The sequence below is a fragment of the Dendrobates tinctorius genome, unplaced genomic scaffold, assembly GCF_039654945.1.
Source record: "Dendrobates tinctorius isolate UK_male_01 unplaced genomic scaffold, ASM3965494v1 ptg000033l, whole genome shotgun sequence".
NCBI lineage: Eukaryota > Metazoa > Chordata > Amphibia > Anura > Dendrobatidae > Dendrobates > Dendrobates tinctorius.
Genome location: NW_027361701.1, coordinates 17013391 through 17029596, shown reverse-complemented (window position 1 = coordinate 17029596; position 16206 = coordinate 17013391).

The window sequence follows — 16206 nt, the reverse complement described above, 5'->3', positions numbered from 1 at the left end:
CTAAGTCTCAGAAAACCAGAGAGGTTGGTAACTATGCAGATTGCAGATCCCTGATCTTAACACACAACTAGCAGCAGTCGTGGAGCATGCCTACGATGGTCCTGGACGCCTCGTCACAACCGGAGAGCTAAATAAGCCTAATGTAAGAAAAGAGGAAAACTAACTCCCCCAGAGAAGACCCTAAAGGAAAGACAGCCCCCCACACGTATTGATGAAAGATGAAAACACAAACAAAGGCAGAAAAATAGGCTGAGCAAACGATGGGGCCAAACTAACTTGAAAGGAAAGGAAAGATACTGTCTGCAATCTGCCATAAAACTCTACCCAAAATAATGTCCAACACTTCTGATAACAAAATTACCCCTGAAGTCACTAGACTTCTCCCACTATATCAGCACTCTGAAATATTCTGAGACAGAGCAAAAAAGAGGCCAATCTAATAAAGGACAAAAAGGCAAATTGGCAAACACAGATAAATAAGAGTGGAAGTTCAGCACAGCCCAGCCGGGCTGGCTGACCACAAAAAAACTGAGTTGACCAACAAGAGCAAGTGTGAACATTAGCAAAAACAAACTTAACTTGAGAAGACTGGAGCAGAGCTGAAGTCCAAGACCTGAGAAGCAGACTGAATCACCAGCAACTGGATAGGGCGTCGGCTGTCTTATATCCAGTCTGATTCTCCAAAGATCCAATCATTATCCTCCTCATCAGGTGGCAGACCATTACCAATTAAACCAACCTCACTACCTCCTGTCACCACCAGAGGGAGAACGGAAGGAGAACTCCCAGCTGGTGGAGCAGAAAATGAGCTCATAACACGCCTCGTCACAGCCTGAAAACTAAATAAACCTAAAGAAAGAAAGGGAAAATCTAAACTGCCCCAGAGCAGACCCCAAAGCAATAGACAGCCCCCAACATGTATTGTTGGTGAAACAAGATGAAAACACAGACACAGGTAGAAAGATTGGCTGAGCAAACGATGGGGCCCTCGCTAACTAGAAAGGACAGGAAAGAAAATGACACCGCAAGAAACGACCTGGAAACCATCTGCAGAGACTTTGAAGACTTAGGCAAGAAAGTGAAAGAACTGGGAGCGCAGGTGTTCTTTTCTTCCATCCTCCCAGTGGATGGCCATGGAACAAGGAGGTGGAATAAGATTCTGCAGGTGAACAACTGGCTACGTTGATGGTGCCATCAGCAACGATTTGGATTTATGGATCACGGAGTGACTTACCTCTATGATGGACTACTTGCTAGAGATGGGGTGCACCTTACGAAGACTGGAAAACATACATTTGGAAGAAGCCTTGCTACACTTGTAAGGAGAGCTTTAAACTAGAACAACATGGGAAGGGAAGCAAAAGAAAAGAAAAAGTCACACACCTGACAAATGCTATTGAGAACTCTGCTATTTGAAGTGGAACGGAAGAACAAAGACAAAATAATCTAATAAATAAAAATATTGGAGAAAGAGAAACCAATCACAAACTAAAATGTTTCTATACTAATGCACAAAGCATGGGCAACAAACAAGGAGAATTGGAACTACTAACACAGGAAAAGAAATATGATGTCATTGGAATCACTGAAACTTGGTGGGACAATACACATGATTGGAATACAAGACTAGAAGGATACAACTTATTTGCAAGAAACAGACTTGATAAACGAGGAGGTGTCGCATTGTATGTTAGAAACGCGTATATCTGCGCAGAGATTGAAGCTTCAGAGACTGGGAGTTCTGTGGAAACTGTTTGGGTAAGAATACAAGGACAGAACAATGGAAAGGACACCATTGTAGGCATTTACTACAGGCCGCCTGTGCAAGCTGAAGATATGGATGAACTCTTTATGCATCAAATGGCCAAGTTCTCCAAAAAATATGACATAGTTGTCATGGGAGATTTCAACTATCCAGACATTTGTTGGGAATCTCTCTCAGGCAAAACTAACAGGTCAAGGAAATTCTTATCCTCTCTTGCTGACAACTTTATCTTCCAAAAGGTAGGGGAGAAAACAAGGGGAACTGCTACCTTGGATCTAATCCTTAAAAACAGGGAGGAAATGGTTGAGGAGGTAAAAGTGGCTGGGACCCTAGGAGGTAGCGACCATGCTATTTTAGAATTTTGTATAACTAGAGGAGGAAGACTTGTGAAGACTCAGACGTCAAGGTTAGATTTCAGAAAGGCAGATTTTAAGGGATTCAGAATGAGAATTGGAGGGATCCAATGGCTGGATATCCTTAAAGACAAAAATGTCCAGGAAGGATGGGAAATCTTGAAAAATGAAATTCTCAAAGCACAACTGTTAACAATTCCGAAAAGAGGGAAGAATAGGAAGCATTTATGGAAGCCAGGATGGATGAACACAGAACTTAAGCACATGCTAAAAAGGAAGAAAAAAAGTTTATAAAATGGAAAGAGGGAGGCATATCTAAAGAAGAATATAATGCTGTCTGCAGAACCTGCAGGGTACAAATCAGATTATTAAAGCTGACAATGAACTGAGGCTTGCAAGAGATGTCAGAAGCAATAATAAAGGATTTTGGGGATATGTCAAAAGTAAAATAAAAGTCAAAGATGCTATAGGATTTTTACAGGATGAAAATGACGAAATGGTAAGACAGGATGTTGAGAAGGCTGAACTTTTAAAATCCTATTTTGCGTCTGCTATCTCTCAGAAAGGAAATGTAACATCAACTGTTCTTCACTGTCCTATTAAGGGAATAGAAGAATCCAGGATATCTATAAACAGAAAGATAGTGAGGAAACACTTAGCTAACCTAAATGAATTCAAGTCTCCAGGTCCAGATGAATTACACCCCAGAGTACTGAAGGAGATAGCAGAAGAAATTTTTGAACCCCTCTCCATAATCTTTGAAAATTCTTGGAGAACAGGGAAGTCCCAGAAGACTGGAGAAGAGCAAATGTTGTTCCTATCTTCAAAAAGAGGAAGAAGATGGACCCAGGCAACTATAGGCTGGTGAGTCTGACTTCTATACCAGGAAAGATCTTTGAACAAATTATTAAACAACATGTATGTCAGTACCTGGATAAGAATGAAGTGATTAAACAGTGTCAGCATGGGTTTGTAACTAATAAGTCATGTCAGACTAACTTAATTTCCTTCTATGATGGAATCACTGATTGGGTGGATCAAGGAAATGCTGTAGATATAGTATATCTTGACTTAAGCAAAGCATTTGACAAAGTATCTCATACAATCCTTATTGAAAAAATGACTAAGTATGGAATGGACAAGGCAACTGTTAGGTGGATTCATAACTGGCTTAGTGATCAGACCCAAAGAGTGGTCATAAATGGCTGCACATCCAGTTGGAAGAATGTCTCAAGTGGGGTACCACAGGGCTCTGTCCTGGGCCCTGTATTGTTCAACATCTTTATCAACGATTTAGATGAAGGAATTGAGGGTAAACTGATTAAATTTGCTGATGACACAAAGCTAGGAGGGATTGCTAATACTAGAGAAGAGAGAGAGAGGATTCAAAAAGATATAAATAATCTGGAGCAGTGGGCAGCAACTAACAGAATGGTTTTTAACAGGAAAAATGCAAAGTACTACATCTGGGCAATAAAAATGAAAAAAGCATATACAGAATGGGAGGAATAGGGCTAAGCAACAGCACATGTGAAAAAGACTTGGGTATACTAATAGATCACAGACTGAATATGAGTCAACAGTGTGATGCAGCAGCAAAAAAGGCAATTTCAATTCTAGGATGTATTAACAGAAGCATACAGTCTAGATCACGTGAAGTCATTATTTCCCTCTACTCCTCTTTGGTCAGACCTCATCTGGAATATTGTGTCCAGTTTTGGGCACCACATTTTAAAAAAGACATCAACAAACTGGAGCAAGTTCAGAAAAGAGCGACCAGAATGGTGACTTGTCTGCAAACCCTGTCTTATGAGGAAAGGTTGCAGAATTTGGGAGTGTTTAGTTTGCAAAAGAGAAGACTGAGAGGAGACTTAATAGCTGTCTACAAATATCTAAAGGGCTGTCACATTGTAGAAGGATCAACTTTATTCTCATTTGCTTTGAGCAGGGGGTTGGACCAGATGGCCCAGGAGGTCCCTTCCAACTCTACGATTCTATGATTCTATGATTCTATGAAAAGCTGCTGTCTGCAATCACGCAAAAAACCCTGCCAAAAAGAATGTCCAACACGTCTGATAGAAAAAGGCCCTGAAGTCGCTAGACATCAAAATCACTATATCAGCACTCAGGTGTATTCCGAAGACAGTGCAAAAGAGATCAACTGATCAGAGACAAAATGGGGATTCAGCCCAGTCCCAGCCAGGGCTGGCTGAACACAAAAACTAAGTAAACCAGACAAAAACTCATATGAACAATAGCAGAGAAAACTTAGCTTTAGGAAGGCAGGAACCAAACTGGAAACCAGAAGCCACAGTCAGGAAAAATCACCAGCAAGAAACTAGGGAGTCGGCTGCCTTAAATCCAATCAGAAACTCCCGATGTCCAATCGCAGTCCTCTTCCTCAGGTGGCCGGTCTCTGCCATTTAGATCAGCTTCATTACCTCCCTTCACCAACAGAGGGAGTCAAGATAGAGAACTCACTACTCCTCTGTCAGCACAGCCAGCTCCATAACCCTCATCAGAATCCAGAGGCAAACCCGAAAATGAGCTCACAACACGAGACATTGACAAATGGTGTCAGGAATGTTACACGTCTGTGACTAGGAAAACTGTGAAAGCTGATCATAATGCACCCGTGCATCCGATTGTGAGTCGACGTCCATTACAAATGGTAGCCATTGATCATCTGAAGGTAGAGGCCAGCAGGACTGGCCATAGATACGTTTTAACCATCATCGATCAATTCAGCAAAGTTGTAGTGCCCATCCCTGTGAAAGATTTAACTGGCCAGACTACACAGCGGTGGAGCAGGGAGAGGTAAGTGTTGCAAGTGCTTGGGCCCTGAGCAAGCATGGGGGGCACACTCGTGGGTGGCGGCACTGGCACAGGGCCCCTCATAGTACGCCGGTGTGTCTGACGGCGAGTGGGCCCCACACCGTCAGACACTTTACTGTACTATGAGGGGCCCTGTGCCAGAGCCCTCGCCCAAGAGTGGGCACACCCACCTGTTCAGGGCAATGGCACTTGCCCGGGTGTGCCAGGGGGTGACCCCAGCCATGGGGGGGTCATCCCAGTTAGGGTGGTTGAAAAAATGGTATATGTTGATGTGTAGGCTGTACATTCAGCCACTGCAAATGGAGAAAGTGGAGAAGTACGAGGAAGAGGAGTACAAATGCTAGACATTTTTATTGCCACCTATGTGTCATCAGGGGAAGGTGGGACAAAATCCTTTGAAACCCATGCATGATTCATTTTAATGAAGGTTAGATCATCAACATTTTGGGTCGACAGACGGGTCCTTTTTTCTGTGAGGATTAATCCAGCAGCACTGAAGACTCTTTCAGATAACACACTAGCAGCAGGGCAAGCGAGCTCCTGTTAAGCATATTGTGCCAATTCAGGCCAGGTGTCCAGTTTACAGGCCCAATAGTCAAAGGGCAATGACCTATGAGGGAGAACATCGATATGGGAGGAGAAGTAGTTTGTAACCATAGTTGACAACTGCTGTCTCCTGTCACTTGCAATCGATTCTGTATTAGCAGTCATGTGAGCGGTACTTGAAAAATTATTCCACAACATGGTCATGAAACCGCTGTCTCCAACGCCACTTCGGCTGTGTGCACCATGTACACCTCTTCCATTTTGACCTCTACGGCTTGTGGGAGAACCAGCACCGCTGCTGTGTGCTGGGAATGCCTCCAACAAACGGTTTACCAGAGTTTCTTGTTTGTTAGCCAATATTATCTCTAGGTTCTCCTGTGGCATGATGTTCTGTAATTTGACTTTATAGCGTGGGTCCAGGATGTTGGCCAACCAGTAGTTGTCATTAGAGTTGAGCGAAACGGGTCGAACAATTTCAAAAGTTGCCGACTTTTGGCAAAGTCGGGTTTCATGAAACGAAACCCGACCCTAGGATGAGGTCGGCCACGAGGTCGGCGACTTACGCGCCAAAGTCGCGTTTCAAAAGTTTGTTTAGCGCTCTTTTTCAGCCAATCAGGATCCACGGACACTGTGGGCAATGTGATGACATAGGCAGGGGTCGCCACCATCTTTCAGAAGGGCATGCAAGTGATTGGCTTGCTTTGGTGGGCGTCACAGGGGTTATAAAAGGGCGTGCACGCCGACCGCCATCTTACTTCTGCCGATCTTAGCATAGGGAGAGGTTGCTGATTCTGTAGGGAGAGCGTTAGGCAGGGAAGAAGAGAAAAAAACTGCTTCTGCTGCTAGCGATTTTGCCTGTGCAACACACCAGTCACTGTGTGTGCAGTGCAAGGGGAGGCTATATTGTGGTGGATCAGCGGTGTTGGTTGTTAGGCTGCCTTCTAAGGCTTCCTGACAGCTGCATTGCTGTTTCCCCACTGCTCTGCAAACTGCTTTTTTAAAAGCAATCCCAATTTTTTTTTTGTCCTGCTAAGGTACTGAGCGTGCATTTATTCACACCATACAGCGGTGTACGCTCATCACACAGTACCGTGTAACGGCTGTTATCACAGCCACAGTGAAGCTATCTGTGTGTCACTGTGGAAGGATAATTGGAGGACTTGTTCCGTTCTTACAGACCTACACTCTAGGGAGATTCCTATTCTGCCCAATTCTACAATTCACTTTTTTCACACCTGTGCCATCGAGCCTGTGACATAGCGCTCTGATATTCAGTGGGCCTCACACAATCCAAAAGTGTCCAGTGTCCACAAGTGTCTGCAGAAATTCAAAATCTCCCTTATCCTGTAGTCACTTTTTTCACACCTGCTGCATTGAGCCTGTGACATAGCGCTCTGATATTCATTGGGCCTCACACAATCCAAAAGTGTCCAGTGTCTGCAAAAATTCAAAATCTCCCTTATCCTGTAGTCACTTTTTTCACACCTGCTGCATCGAGCCTGTGACATAGCGCTCTGATATTCATTGGGCCTCACACAATCCAAAAGTGTCCAGTGTCCACAAGTGTCTGCAGAAATTCAAAATCTCCCTTATCCTATAGTCACTTTTTTCACACCTGTGCCATCGAGCCTGTGACATAGCGCTGTGATATTCAGTGGGCCTCACACAATCCAAGTGTCCAGTGTCCACAAGTGTCTGCAGAAATTTAAAATCTCCCTTATCCTGTAGTCACTTTTTTCACACCTGTGCCATCGAGCCTGTGACATAGCGCTGTGATATTCAGTGGGCCTCACACAATCCAAGTGTCCAGTGTCCACAAGTGTCTGCAGAAATTCAAAATCTCCCAGAAATTCAAAATCTCCCTTATCCTGTAGTCACTTTTTTCACACCTGTGCCATCGAGCCTGTGACATAGCACTGTGATATTCAGTGGGCCTCACACAATCCAAGTGTCCAGTGTCCACAAGTGTCTGCAGAAATTCAAAATCTCCCTTATCATGTAGTCACTTTTTTCACACCTGTGCCATCGAGCCTGTGACATAGCGCTGTGATATTCAGTGGGCCTCACACAATCCAAGTGTCCAGTGTCCACAAGTGTCTGCAGAAATTCAAAATCTCCCAGAAATTCAAAATCTCCCTTATCCTGTAGTCACTTTTTTCACACCTGTGCCATCGAGCCTGTGACATAGCACTGTGATATTCAGTGGGCCTCACACAATCCAAGTGTCCAGTGTCCACAAGTGTCTGCAGAAATTCAAAATCTCCCTTATCCTGTAGTCACTTTTTTCACACCTGTGCCATCGAGCCTGTGACATAGCGCTGTGATATTCAGTGGGCCTCACACAATCCAAGTGTCCAGTGTCCACAAGTGTCTGCAGAAATTCAAAATCTCCCAGAAATTCAAAATCTCCCTTATCCTGTAGTCACTTTTTTCACACCTGTGCCATCGAGCCTGTGACATAGCACTGTGATATTCAGTGGGCCTCACACAATCCAAGTGTCCAGTGTCCACAAGTGTCTGCAGAAATTCAAAATCTCCCTTATCCTGTAGTCACTTTTTTCACACCTGTGCCATCGAGCCTGTGACATAGCGCTGTGATATTCAGTGGGCCTCACACAATCCAAGTGTCCAGTGTTCACAAGTGTCTGCAGAAATTCAAAATCTCCCAGAAATTCAAAATCTCCCTTATCCTGTAGTCACTTTTTTCACACCTGTGCCATCGAGCCTGTGACATAGCACTGTGATATTCAGTGGGCCTCACACAATCCAAGTGTCCAGTGTCCACAAGTGTCTGCAGAAATTCAAAATCTCCCAGAAATTCAAAATCTCCCTTATCCTGTAGTCACTTTTTTCACACCTGTGCCATCGAGCCTGTGACATAGCGCTGTGATATTCAGTGGGCCTCACACAATCCAAGTGTCCAGTGTCCACAAGTGTCTGCAGAAAATCTAAATCTCCCCTGTCCTACTATATTGTTTGTAGGATTTTGTCTACATTTCTACCAAAAATGAGGAAGGCTGGTGGAAGAGGCCGTGGAATTGGGCGGGGGTTGGCAGCTGGTAATGATGGTGTTGGTGGTGGATCTGATGGTAGTGGCAAAAGCAAAATAGGACCGAATGCAGGAGGTGTTAAGCCTGCGTCATCGTCTGGTTCCATAAGGCTTCGAAGGCTTAGTTTTCTAGGAGTTGGCAAACCGCTTTTAACGCCAGAGCATCAGGAAAAAGTTTTGTCTTACATTGCTGACTCAGCCTCCAGCTCTATCGCCTCCTCTTCTGAAGTTGTAAAAAGTAAAAGCACTGAGTCGTCATTGGAGGCTCATGTTCATGAACCACACCTTTCCTTGTGTCCTTCACCACAACCAAGATTGAAGGATGACGCAGGCCATACTACTGATTACTCCATGGAGCTGTTTTCACATACCATGCCTGGATTATCAAGTGAAATGGTGAATTACCCAGGCCAAGATGAATCTGACATGGAGTGCACTGATGCACAGCCGCTGATAGATGATTCTGCTGGTACATTCACTCAGAGCACTACATTGTCCTCGCAGTGTACAGAGCCAGATTCTGATCCTGATGAGACTCAGGTGCCCCTTCCTGCACACTATACCACCATACACGGTGACACAGAGGAAGGTGCACATGACATTGAAGAGGAGGTGATGGATGACCCAGTTGTTGACCCAGATTGGCATCCATTGGGGGAAGAGGGTGCTGCTTCCAATAGCTCAGATGAGGAGCATCCACAGCAGACATCAACATCGCAACAGCTGTTATCTGGCAGGCCCGGAGCACTCCAAAGACAGGTTCCAAAAATCAAAAGAGTTGCTGGACAGCTTGTCCAGAGGGTCAAAACATCACAGCGTGCTAGGCCGCAAAATGTCTGCCAAAGTAGGAAGAGTGCAGTGTGGCACTTTTTTGAACAAAATCCTCATGATCAGGCCAAGGTTATCTGTAAGAAGTGCGCAAAGACCTTTAGCCGAGGGAAAAATCTGAAAAATTTGAATACCAGTTGCATGCTTAGACATTTAACCAGCATGCACTTGCAAGCGTGGACACAACACCAAACCTCAAGTGCCACATGTGCAACTGATCACAAAGAAGGTAGTCAGCAACGCTACATTGTTTCCCCCACTGTAAGCCCACCGGTTAGCACAGCAGCAAATGTTGAGGTGTCGTTGCAAGGCCACAGCAGTCAGGGAATCCCACTGTTATATCAACGAAATACTGAATCTAGGCCAACAGAAAGAACACCAACTCCATCACCATCATCAACCCTCTCTCAGTCCGCCCTGTCCACCGCTACTTCCACCATATGCAGCTCTCAAGTCCAGCTCACCCTCCCAGACACTATGAGTAGGTCAAGAAAGTACTCAGTCTCTCATCCGCGTACACTGGGTTTGAACGCCCACATTGCCAAACTAATCTCGTTTGAGATGATGCCCTATCGGTTGGTGGAAAGCGCAGCTTTCCGCGAACTCATGGCCTATGCAGTACCATGCTATGACCTACCCAGTCGCCACTTCTTCTCTCGCAAAGCCATCCCAGCCCTCCACCATCATGTGAAAGACCGCATTGTCCATGCACTCAAGCAGTCAGTGAGTGGAAAGGTGCACCTCACAACTGATGCATGGTCCAGTCGGCACGGCCAGGGCCGTTACGTGTCCATCACTGCGCACTGGGTTAATGTGGTGGATGCAGGGTCCACAGGGGACAGCGGTGGTGGGACAGTGCTGCCTAGCCCACGGTATAGGAAACAGTTGGCTGTAGGCGTTCCACCCTCCTCCTCCTCCTCCTCCAGAAGCGAAAGCTCGTCCACAGAGCGCAGTCGTACGAGCACTCCATCTGCAGCTGTCACTGTTGCACACGAGGTGTCCCCCTATCGAGCAGCTAGTGGAAAGCGTCAGCAGGCTGTGTTGCAGATGATGTGTTTGGGCGACAGACACACCGCCGAGGTGCTGGCCGAGTACTTGGAGCGACAAACTGAGTCATGGCTGGGCAGTGTACATCTTGAGGCAGGCAAGGTAGTTAGTGATAACGGCCGTAATTTTGTGGCAGCCATAGCCCTTTCAAAACTCAGCCACATACCTTGCTTGGCTCACACCTTGAACCTGGTGGTGCAGTGCTTCCTCAAAAATTATCCGGAGTTAACAGCCCTGCTCCATAAGGTGCGAAGACTGTGCGCGCACATCCGCTGGTCGCCTGTACACTCCGTTCGTATGCAGAAGCTGCAGCGATTGCTCCACCTTCGCAACCACTGTCTCATTATCGACATTGCAACAAGGTGGAACTCCACCCTGCACATGGTGGAGCGGCTGTGCGAGCAGAGGCAGGCCATAATGCATTTGTGGGAGGATACACGGCCAGGCACTTTGAGAGCAGACATGGAGTTGACAGGTGTGCAGTGGTCGAAGCTGAAAGACCTCTGTAAAGTCCTTCAGTGTTTTGAGGAATGCACACGGCTGGTAAGTGCAGACAACGCCATCCTAAGCATGAGCATCCCACTTATGCGTCTGCTCATGCAAACTTTGACGCACCTTAAGGAGCAGGCGTCTGCAGCCAATGTTGACGAGGAGGAAGAGGTGGAGGGAATCCTTGATGACATTCAGCCATTGTCTGCTCAGGGACCTCTCCTGGACGAGTTGGAGGAAGAAGAGGAGGAGGAGGATGATGATGGGGATGATTACTTAGGGGAGGAGGATGCATCTCGTGGGGCAAGTGAAAATGTTGGCATGGCAAGGTCTGGTACAGGGTTTGTGCGTGACTGGAGGGATGTGGATTTGCCAGAAAGTGCTCCTCCAACCAGCACTCGCAGTGCATCATTGACACCGGGAACATTGGCCCACATGTCAGATTATGCCTTGCAGATCCTAAAAAGGGACCCCCGCATTGCCAAAATGATGAACGATGATGACTACTGGTTGGCCAGCATCCTGGATCCACGCTATAAAGGCAAATTACAAAACATCATGCCACGGGAGAACCTTGACCTAATATTGGCTAATAAACAAGCAACTCTGGTAAATCGGTTGCTTGAGGCATTCCCAGCACACAGCAGCGGTGATGGTTCTCACACGAGCCATACGGGCCGGGGGCAGCTTGGCAGAGGTGTTCATGGTGCACACAGCAGAAGTGGCGTTGGAGACAGGGGTTTCATGACAATGTTGTGGACTGATTTTTCAAGTACCGCTCACACAACTGGTAATACAGCATCGATCGAAAGTGACAGGAGACAGCAGTTGTCAACTATGGTTACAAACTACTTTTCCTCCCATATCGATGTTCTCCCACACAGGTCATTCCCCTTTGACTATTGGGCTGCTAAACTGGACACCTGGCCTGAATTGGCACAATATGCCTTACAGGAGCTCGCTTGCCCAGCTGCAAGTGTGCTATCGGAAAGAGTCTTCAGTGCAGCTGGATCAATCCTGACAGAAAAAAGGACCCGTCTGTCAACCCAAAATGTGGATGATCTAACCTTCAATAAAATGAACCATGCATGGGTTTCCAAGGATTTTGTCCCACCTTCCCCTGATGACACATAGGGTGACAGAAAAATGGCTTGCTTTGGTCCACCTCTTCCTGGGACTTGACCTATTTCGCCTTTTGCATCAGCTGAATGTCCAACATCAACATATGCCACTTTCTAAAACTCCCTAACTGTGCTGCCTCCCCCCCCCCATGGCCGGGGTCACCACCTAGCGTACGACACCGTGCGAGTGCCGTTTCCCTGGACAGGTGGGTAGGCCGACTCTTGGGCGCGGGCACTGGCACAGGGTCCCTCATAGTGCAATCAAGTGTCTTTGACGGTGGTGGTGCACACCTGCCGTCAGACACACCGCCGTACTATGAGGGGCCCAGTGCCAGTACCGACGCCCACGAGTGGGCCCCCCTTGCTTGGGCAGGGCCCCAGCATTTGCAATCTTTACCTCTCCCTGCTCCTCCGCTGTGTAGTCTGGGCTGTCAAATCCATACTGTGCCTGACACCGTCTGAGCCTGCCTCCTGATGTATAGACATATCTTTTGAATGTGTACGCTATCCATACATGTTATCCGGGGATACGGTACCTTTTCTCACCTTTGTGCAATCACTTGCAAGCCATACTGGGCCTAACACCGTCTGAGCCTGCCTCCTGATGTATAGACATATCTTTTGAATGTGTACGCTATCCATACATGTTATCCGGGGATACGGTACCCTTTCTCACCTTTGTGCAATCACTTGCAAGCCATACTGGGCCTTACACCGTCTGAGCCTGCCTCCTGATGTATAGACATATCTTTTGAATGTGTACGCTATCCATACATGTTATCCGGGGATACGGTACCCTTTCTCACCTTTGTGCAATCACTTGCAAGCCATACTGGGCCTTACACCGTCTGAGCCTGCCTCCTGATGTATAGACATATCTTTTGAATGTGTACGCTATCCATACATGTTATCCGGGGATACGGTACCCTTTCTCACCTTTGTGCAATCACTTGCAAGCCATACTGGGCCTTACACCGTCTGAGCCTGCCTCCTGATGTATAGACATATCTTTTGAATGTGTACGCTATCCATACATGTTATCCGGGGATACGTTACCCTTTCTCACCTTTGTGCAATCACTTGCAAGCCATACTGGGCCTAACACCGTCTGAGCCTGCCTCCTGATGTATAGACATATCTTTTGAATGTGTACGCTATCCATACATGTTATCCGGGGATACGGTACCCTTTCTCACCTTTGTGCAATCACTTGCAAGCCATACTGGGCCTTACACCATCTGAGCCTGCCTCCTGATGTATAGACATATCTTTTGAATGTGTACGCTATCCATACATGTTATCCGGGGATACGGTACCCTTTCTCACCTTTGTGCAATCACTTGCAAGCCATACTGGGCCTTACACCGTCTGAGCCTGCCTCCTGATGTATAGACATATCTTTTGAATGTGTACGCTATCCATACATGTTATCCGGGGATATGGTACCCTTTCTCACATTTGTGCAATCACTTGCAAGCCATACTGGGCCTTTCACCGTCTGAGCCTGCCTCCTGATGTATAGACATAACTTTTGAATGTGTACGCTATCCATACATGTTATCCGCGGATACAGTACCCTTTCTCACCTTTGTGCAATCACTTGCAAGCCATACTGGGCCTTACACCGTTTGAGCCTGCCTCCTGATGTATAGACATATCTTTTGAATGTGTACGCTATCCATACATGTAATCCGGGTATACGGTACCCTTTCTCACCTTTGTGCAATCACTTGCAAGCCATACTGGGCCTTACACCGTCTGAGCCTGTCTCCTGATGTATAGACATATCTTTTGAATGTGTACGCTATCCATACATGTTATCCGGGGATACGGTACCCTTTCTCACCTTTGTGCAATCACGTGCAAGCCATACTGGGCCTAACATCGTCTGAGCCTGCCTCCTGATGTATAGACATATCTTTTGAATGTGTACGCTATCCATACATGTTATCCGGGGATACGGTACCCTTTCTCACCTTTGTGCAATCACGTGTAACCCATACTGGGCGTGAGAACGGCTGGCGAGCTGTTAAGCAAGCTACAGCACCTGTGGTTTGCACACGTAAGTTTTTCATTTTTTTCAGGAATGACGGTTAGGCCTAATTTCGGAACTGCGGTTGACCTGCACTTACTGGGAGATCATCGTTCGCGAGTAATAATTGTAATCAGTGATCCCCATCACTAACGTTGTTCAGCGGGTTATCTGCACCTGTAAGCGACAAACGCTGGCCTTTTCAGTGTAGCGCACATGCAGCCACGGACATGTAAGGGCATGACACACCAGTTATTGGCCAATCTCATGTGCCAGAGCCTCACGTTTCCCTCTAGTAAGCCAGACTCGGACCGCGGGGCATGACGGAGTCTCGTTCGTTAACAGAATTAAGCTTGCAATGTGTGCATCTGTTCTGTAGCTGGCATGGTTGAGGTTGCCCGTGTTGAGTCAAATTACGCCGTAGGCTCCACTCCTGGTGGTGCCCTTCTGGACATTCCTTTAAGGTTCAGCCTTGCAACCATACTGCCCACGTAAAACAAACACTTTGCCTTCATGAACGCTGTTTGGAGGGTCATGACTCGTGGGAATAACGACGCCCAATCAGTTAACCTGCTAGAGAGATCCTTCATTGCTCCCAAGCATGACATCACACTCCCTAGGAGGAAGGTAATGCCACTGTGGCGACCGTACTCCTGGGGGCGACACAAGTGCACTGATGCCCAGCCACTGCTCGATGAATCTGCTGGTATATTGACCCAGACCACTACATTCCCCTTGCACGCTACCCGGCCTGAATCTGACCCTGATGAAACTCAGGTTGCCCTTCCCATATACAGTTCCATCTTACACGGTGACAAAGAGGAAGCTGCAGATGAAAGTGCAGGTTCGGCCCACCCGCCATCAGACACACCACCGTACTATCAGGGGCCCTGTGCCAGTGCCGTCGCCAACGAGTGGGCCCCCCCGCTTGCTCAGGATCACAGCACTTGCAAGGTTGAAATACTGTGCAGTGAGATGGAAGATGGGGACGACGAGGAGTCCAGACTAGTACAGGGATTCCCTAGCGAGGAGACTTATTTCATTGTTTTCAATGTTGGGACAGCAATTTTTGGGGAGCACTATACTCTGGAGAATGATAGATGGGGCCCACCATACACTGGAACATTCCAAAGGTGGACATCAGACACTGGAGCAGCATTTACAGGGCCCATTATACACTAGAGCATTAGAAATGGGGCCCATTATGTTTGGAGCATTATTTGGGCCCATAAGACAGTGGAGCTTCATCCATGGGGACCAACATATACTGTAGCATTATGTGGAGCTCATTATATACTGTTTCAAACATTATATGGGACCAGTGATTCTGTATGGAGAAATAGATGGGCCTCGTCATGAGATGTAAAAAGTGAAGTATTTTTCATTGTACTATACCGCTATTTCTCTGCCGTATCGGAGCATGATGAGTTGTGGTATTATGTGTTAAAGGGGCGCTCTTTCGCCCAGGGCACATGAAAACCTGGAGCCAGCCCTACCCCCCCACAACTTTAGCCAAATAACCCCCATTTTTCAGTGCGTAACTTGTATTATGAAGTTAATTAAGGTTGACCAGCTTAAGTAAGAAGAATTGATGCTTTTGGCATTCAAATGAGCACTGTAGGTGTGTTTCCTGTCCTCCTCTCACTGCCGACTTTTATTCCCCATTGACTTACATTGGGTTTCGTGTTTCGGGACGACCCCGACTTTTCCCTATAATCGGCCGATCTTGCTCGACCCGACTTTTGGGAAAGTCGGGTTTCACGAAACGAAACTCGACCATAATAAAACAAAAGTCGCTCAACTCTAGTTGTCATCCTTCATCATTTTGGCAATGCAGGGGACCCTTTTTAGGATCCGCAAGGCATAATCACACATGTGGGCCAATGTTCCAGGTGTCAATGATGCACTGACAGTGGTGGGTGGAGGAGCACTTTCTTGGAAATCCACATCCCTCCAGTCACGCACAAACCCTGGACCTGACCTTGGCACGCCAACGTTATCTCTTGCCCCCTGAGAAGCATCCTCCTCCCCAAAAAAATCATCCCCCTCATCCTCCTCTTTCTCTTCTTCCTCCAACTCATCCAGGTCAGTTGCCCTCGCTGACAATGGCTTCTCTCCTCCTCTTCATCCTCTGCTGCAGA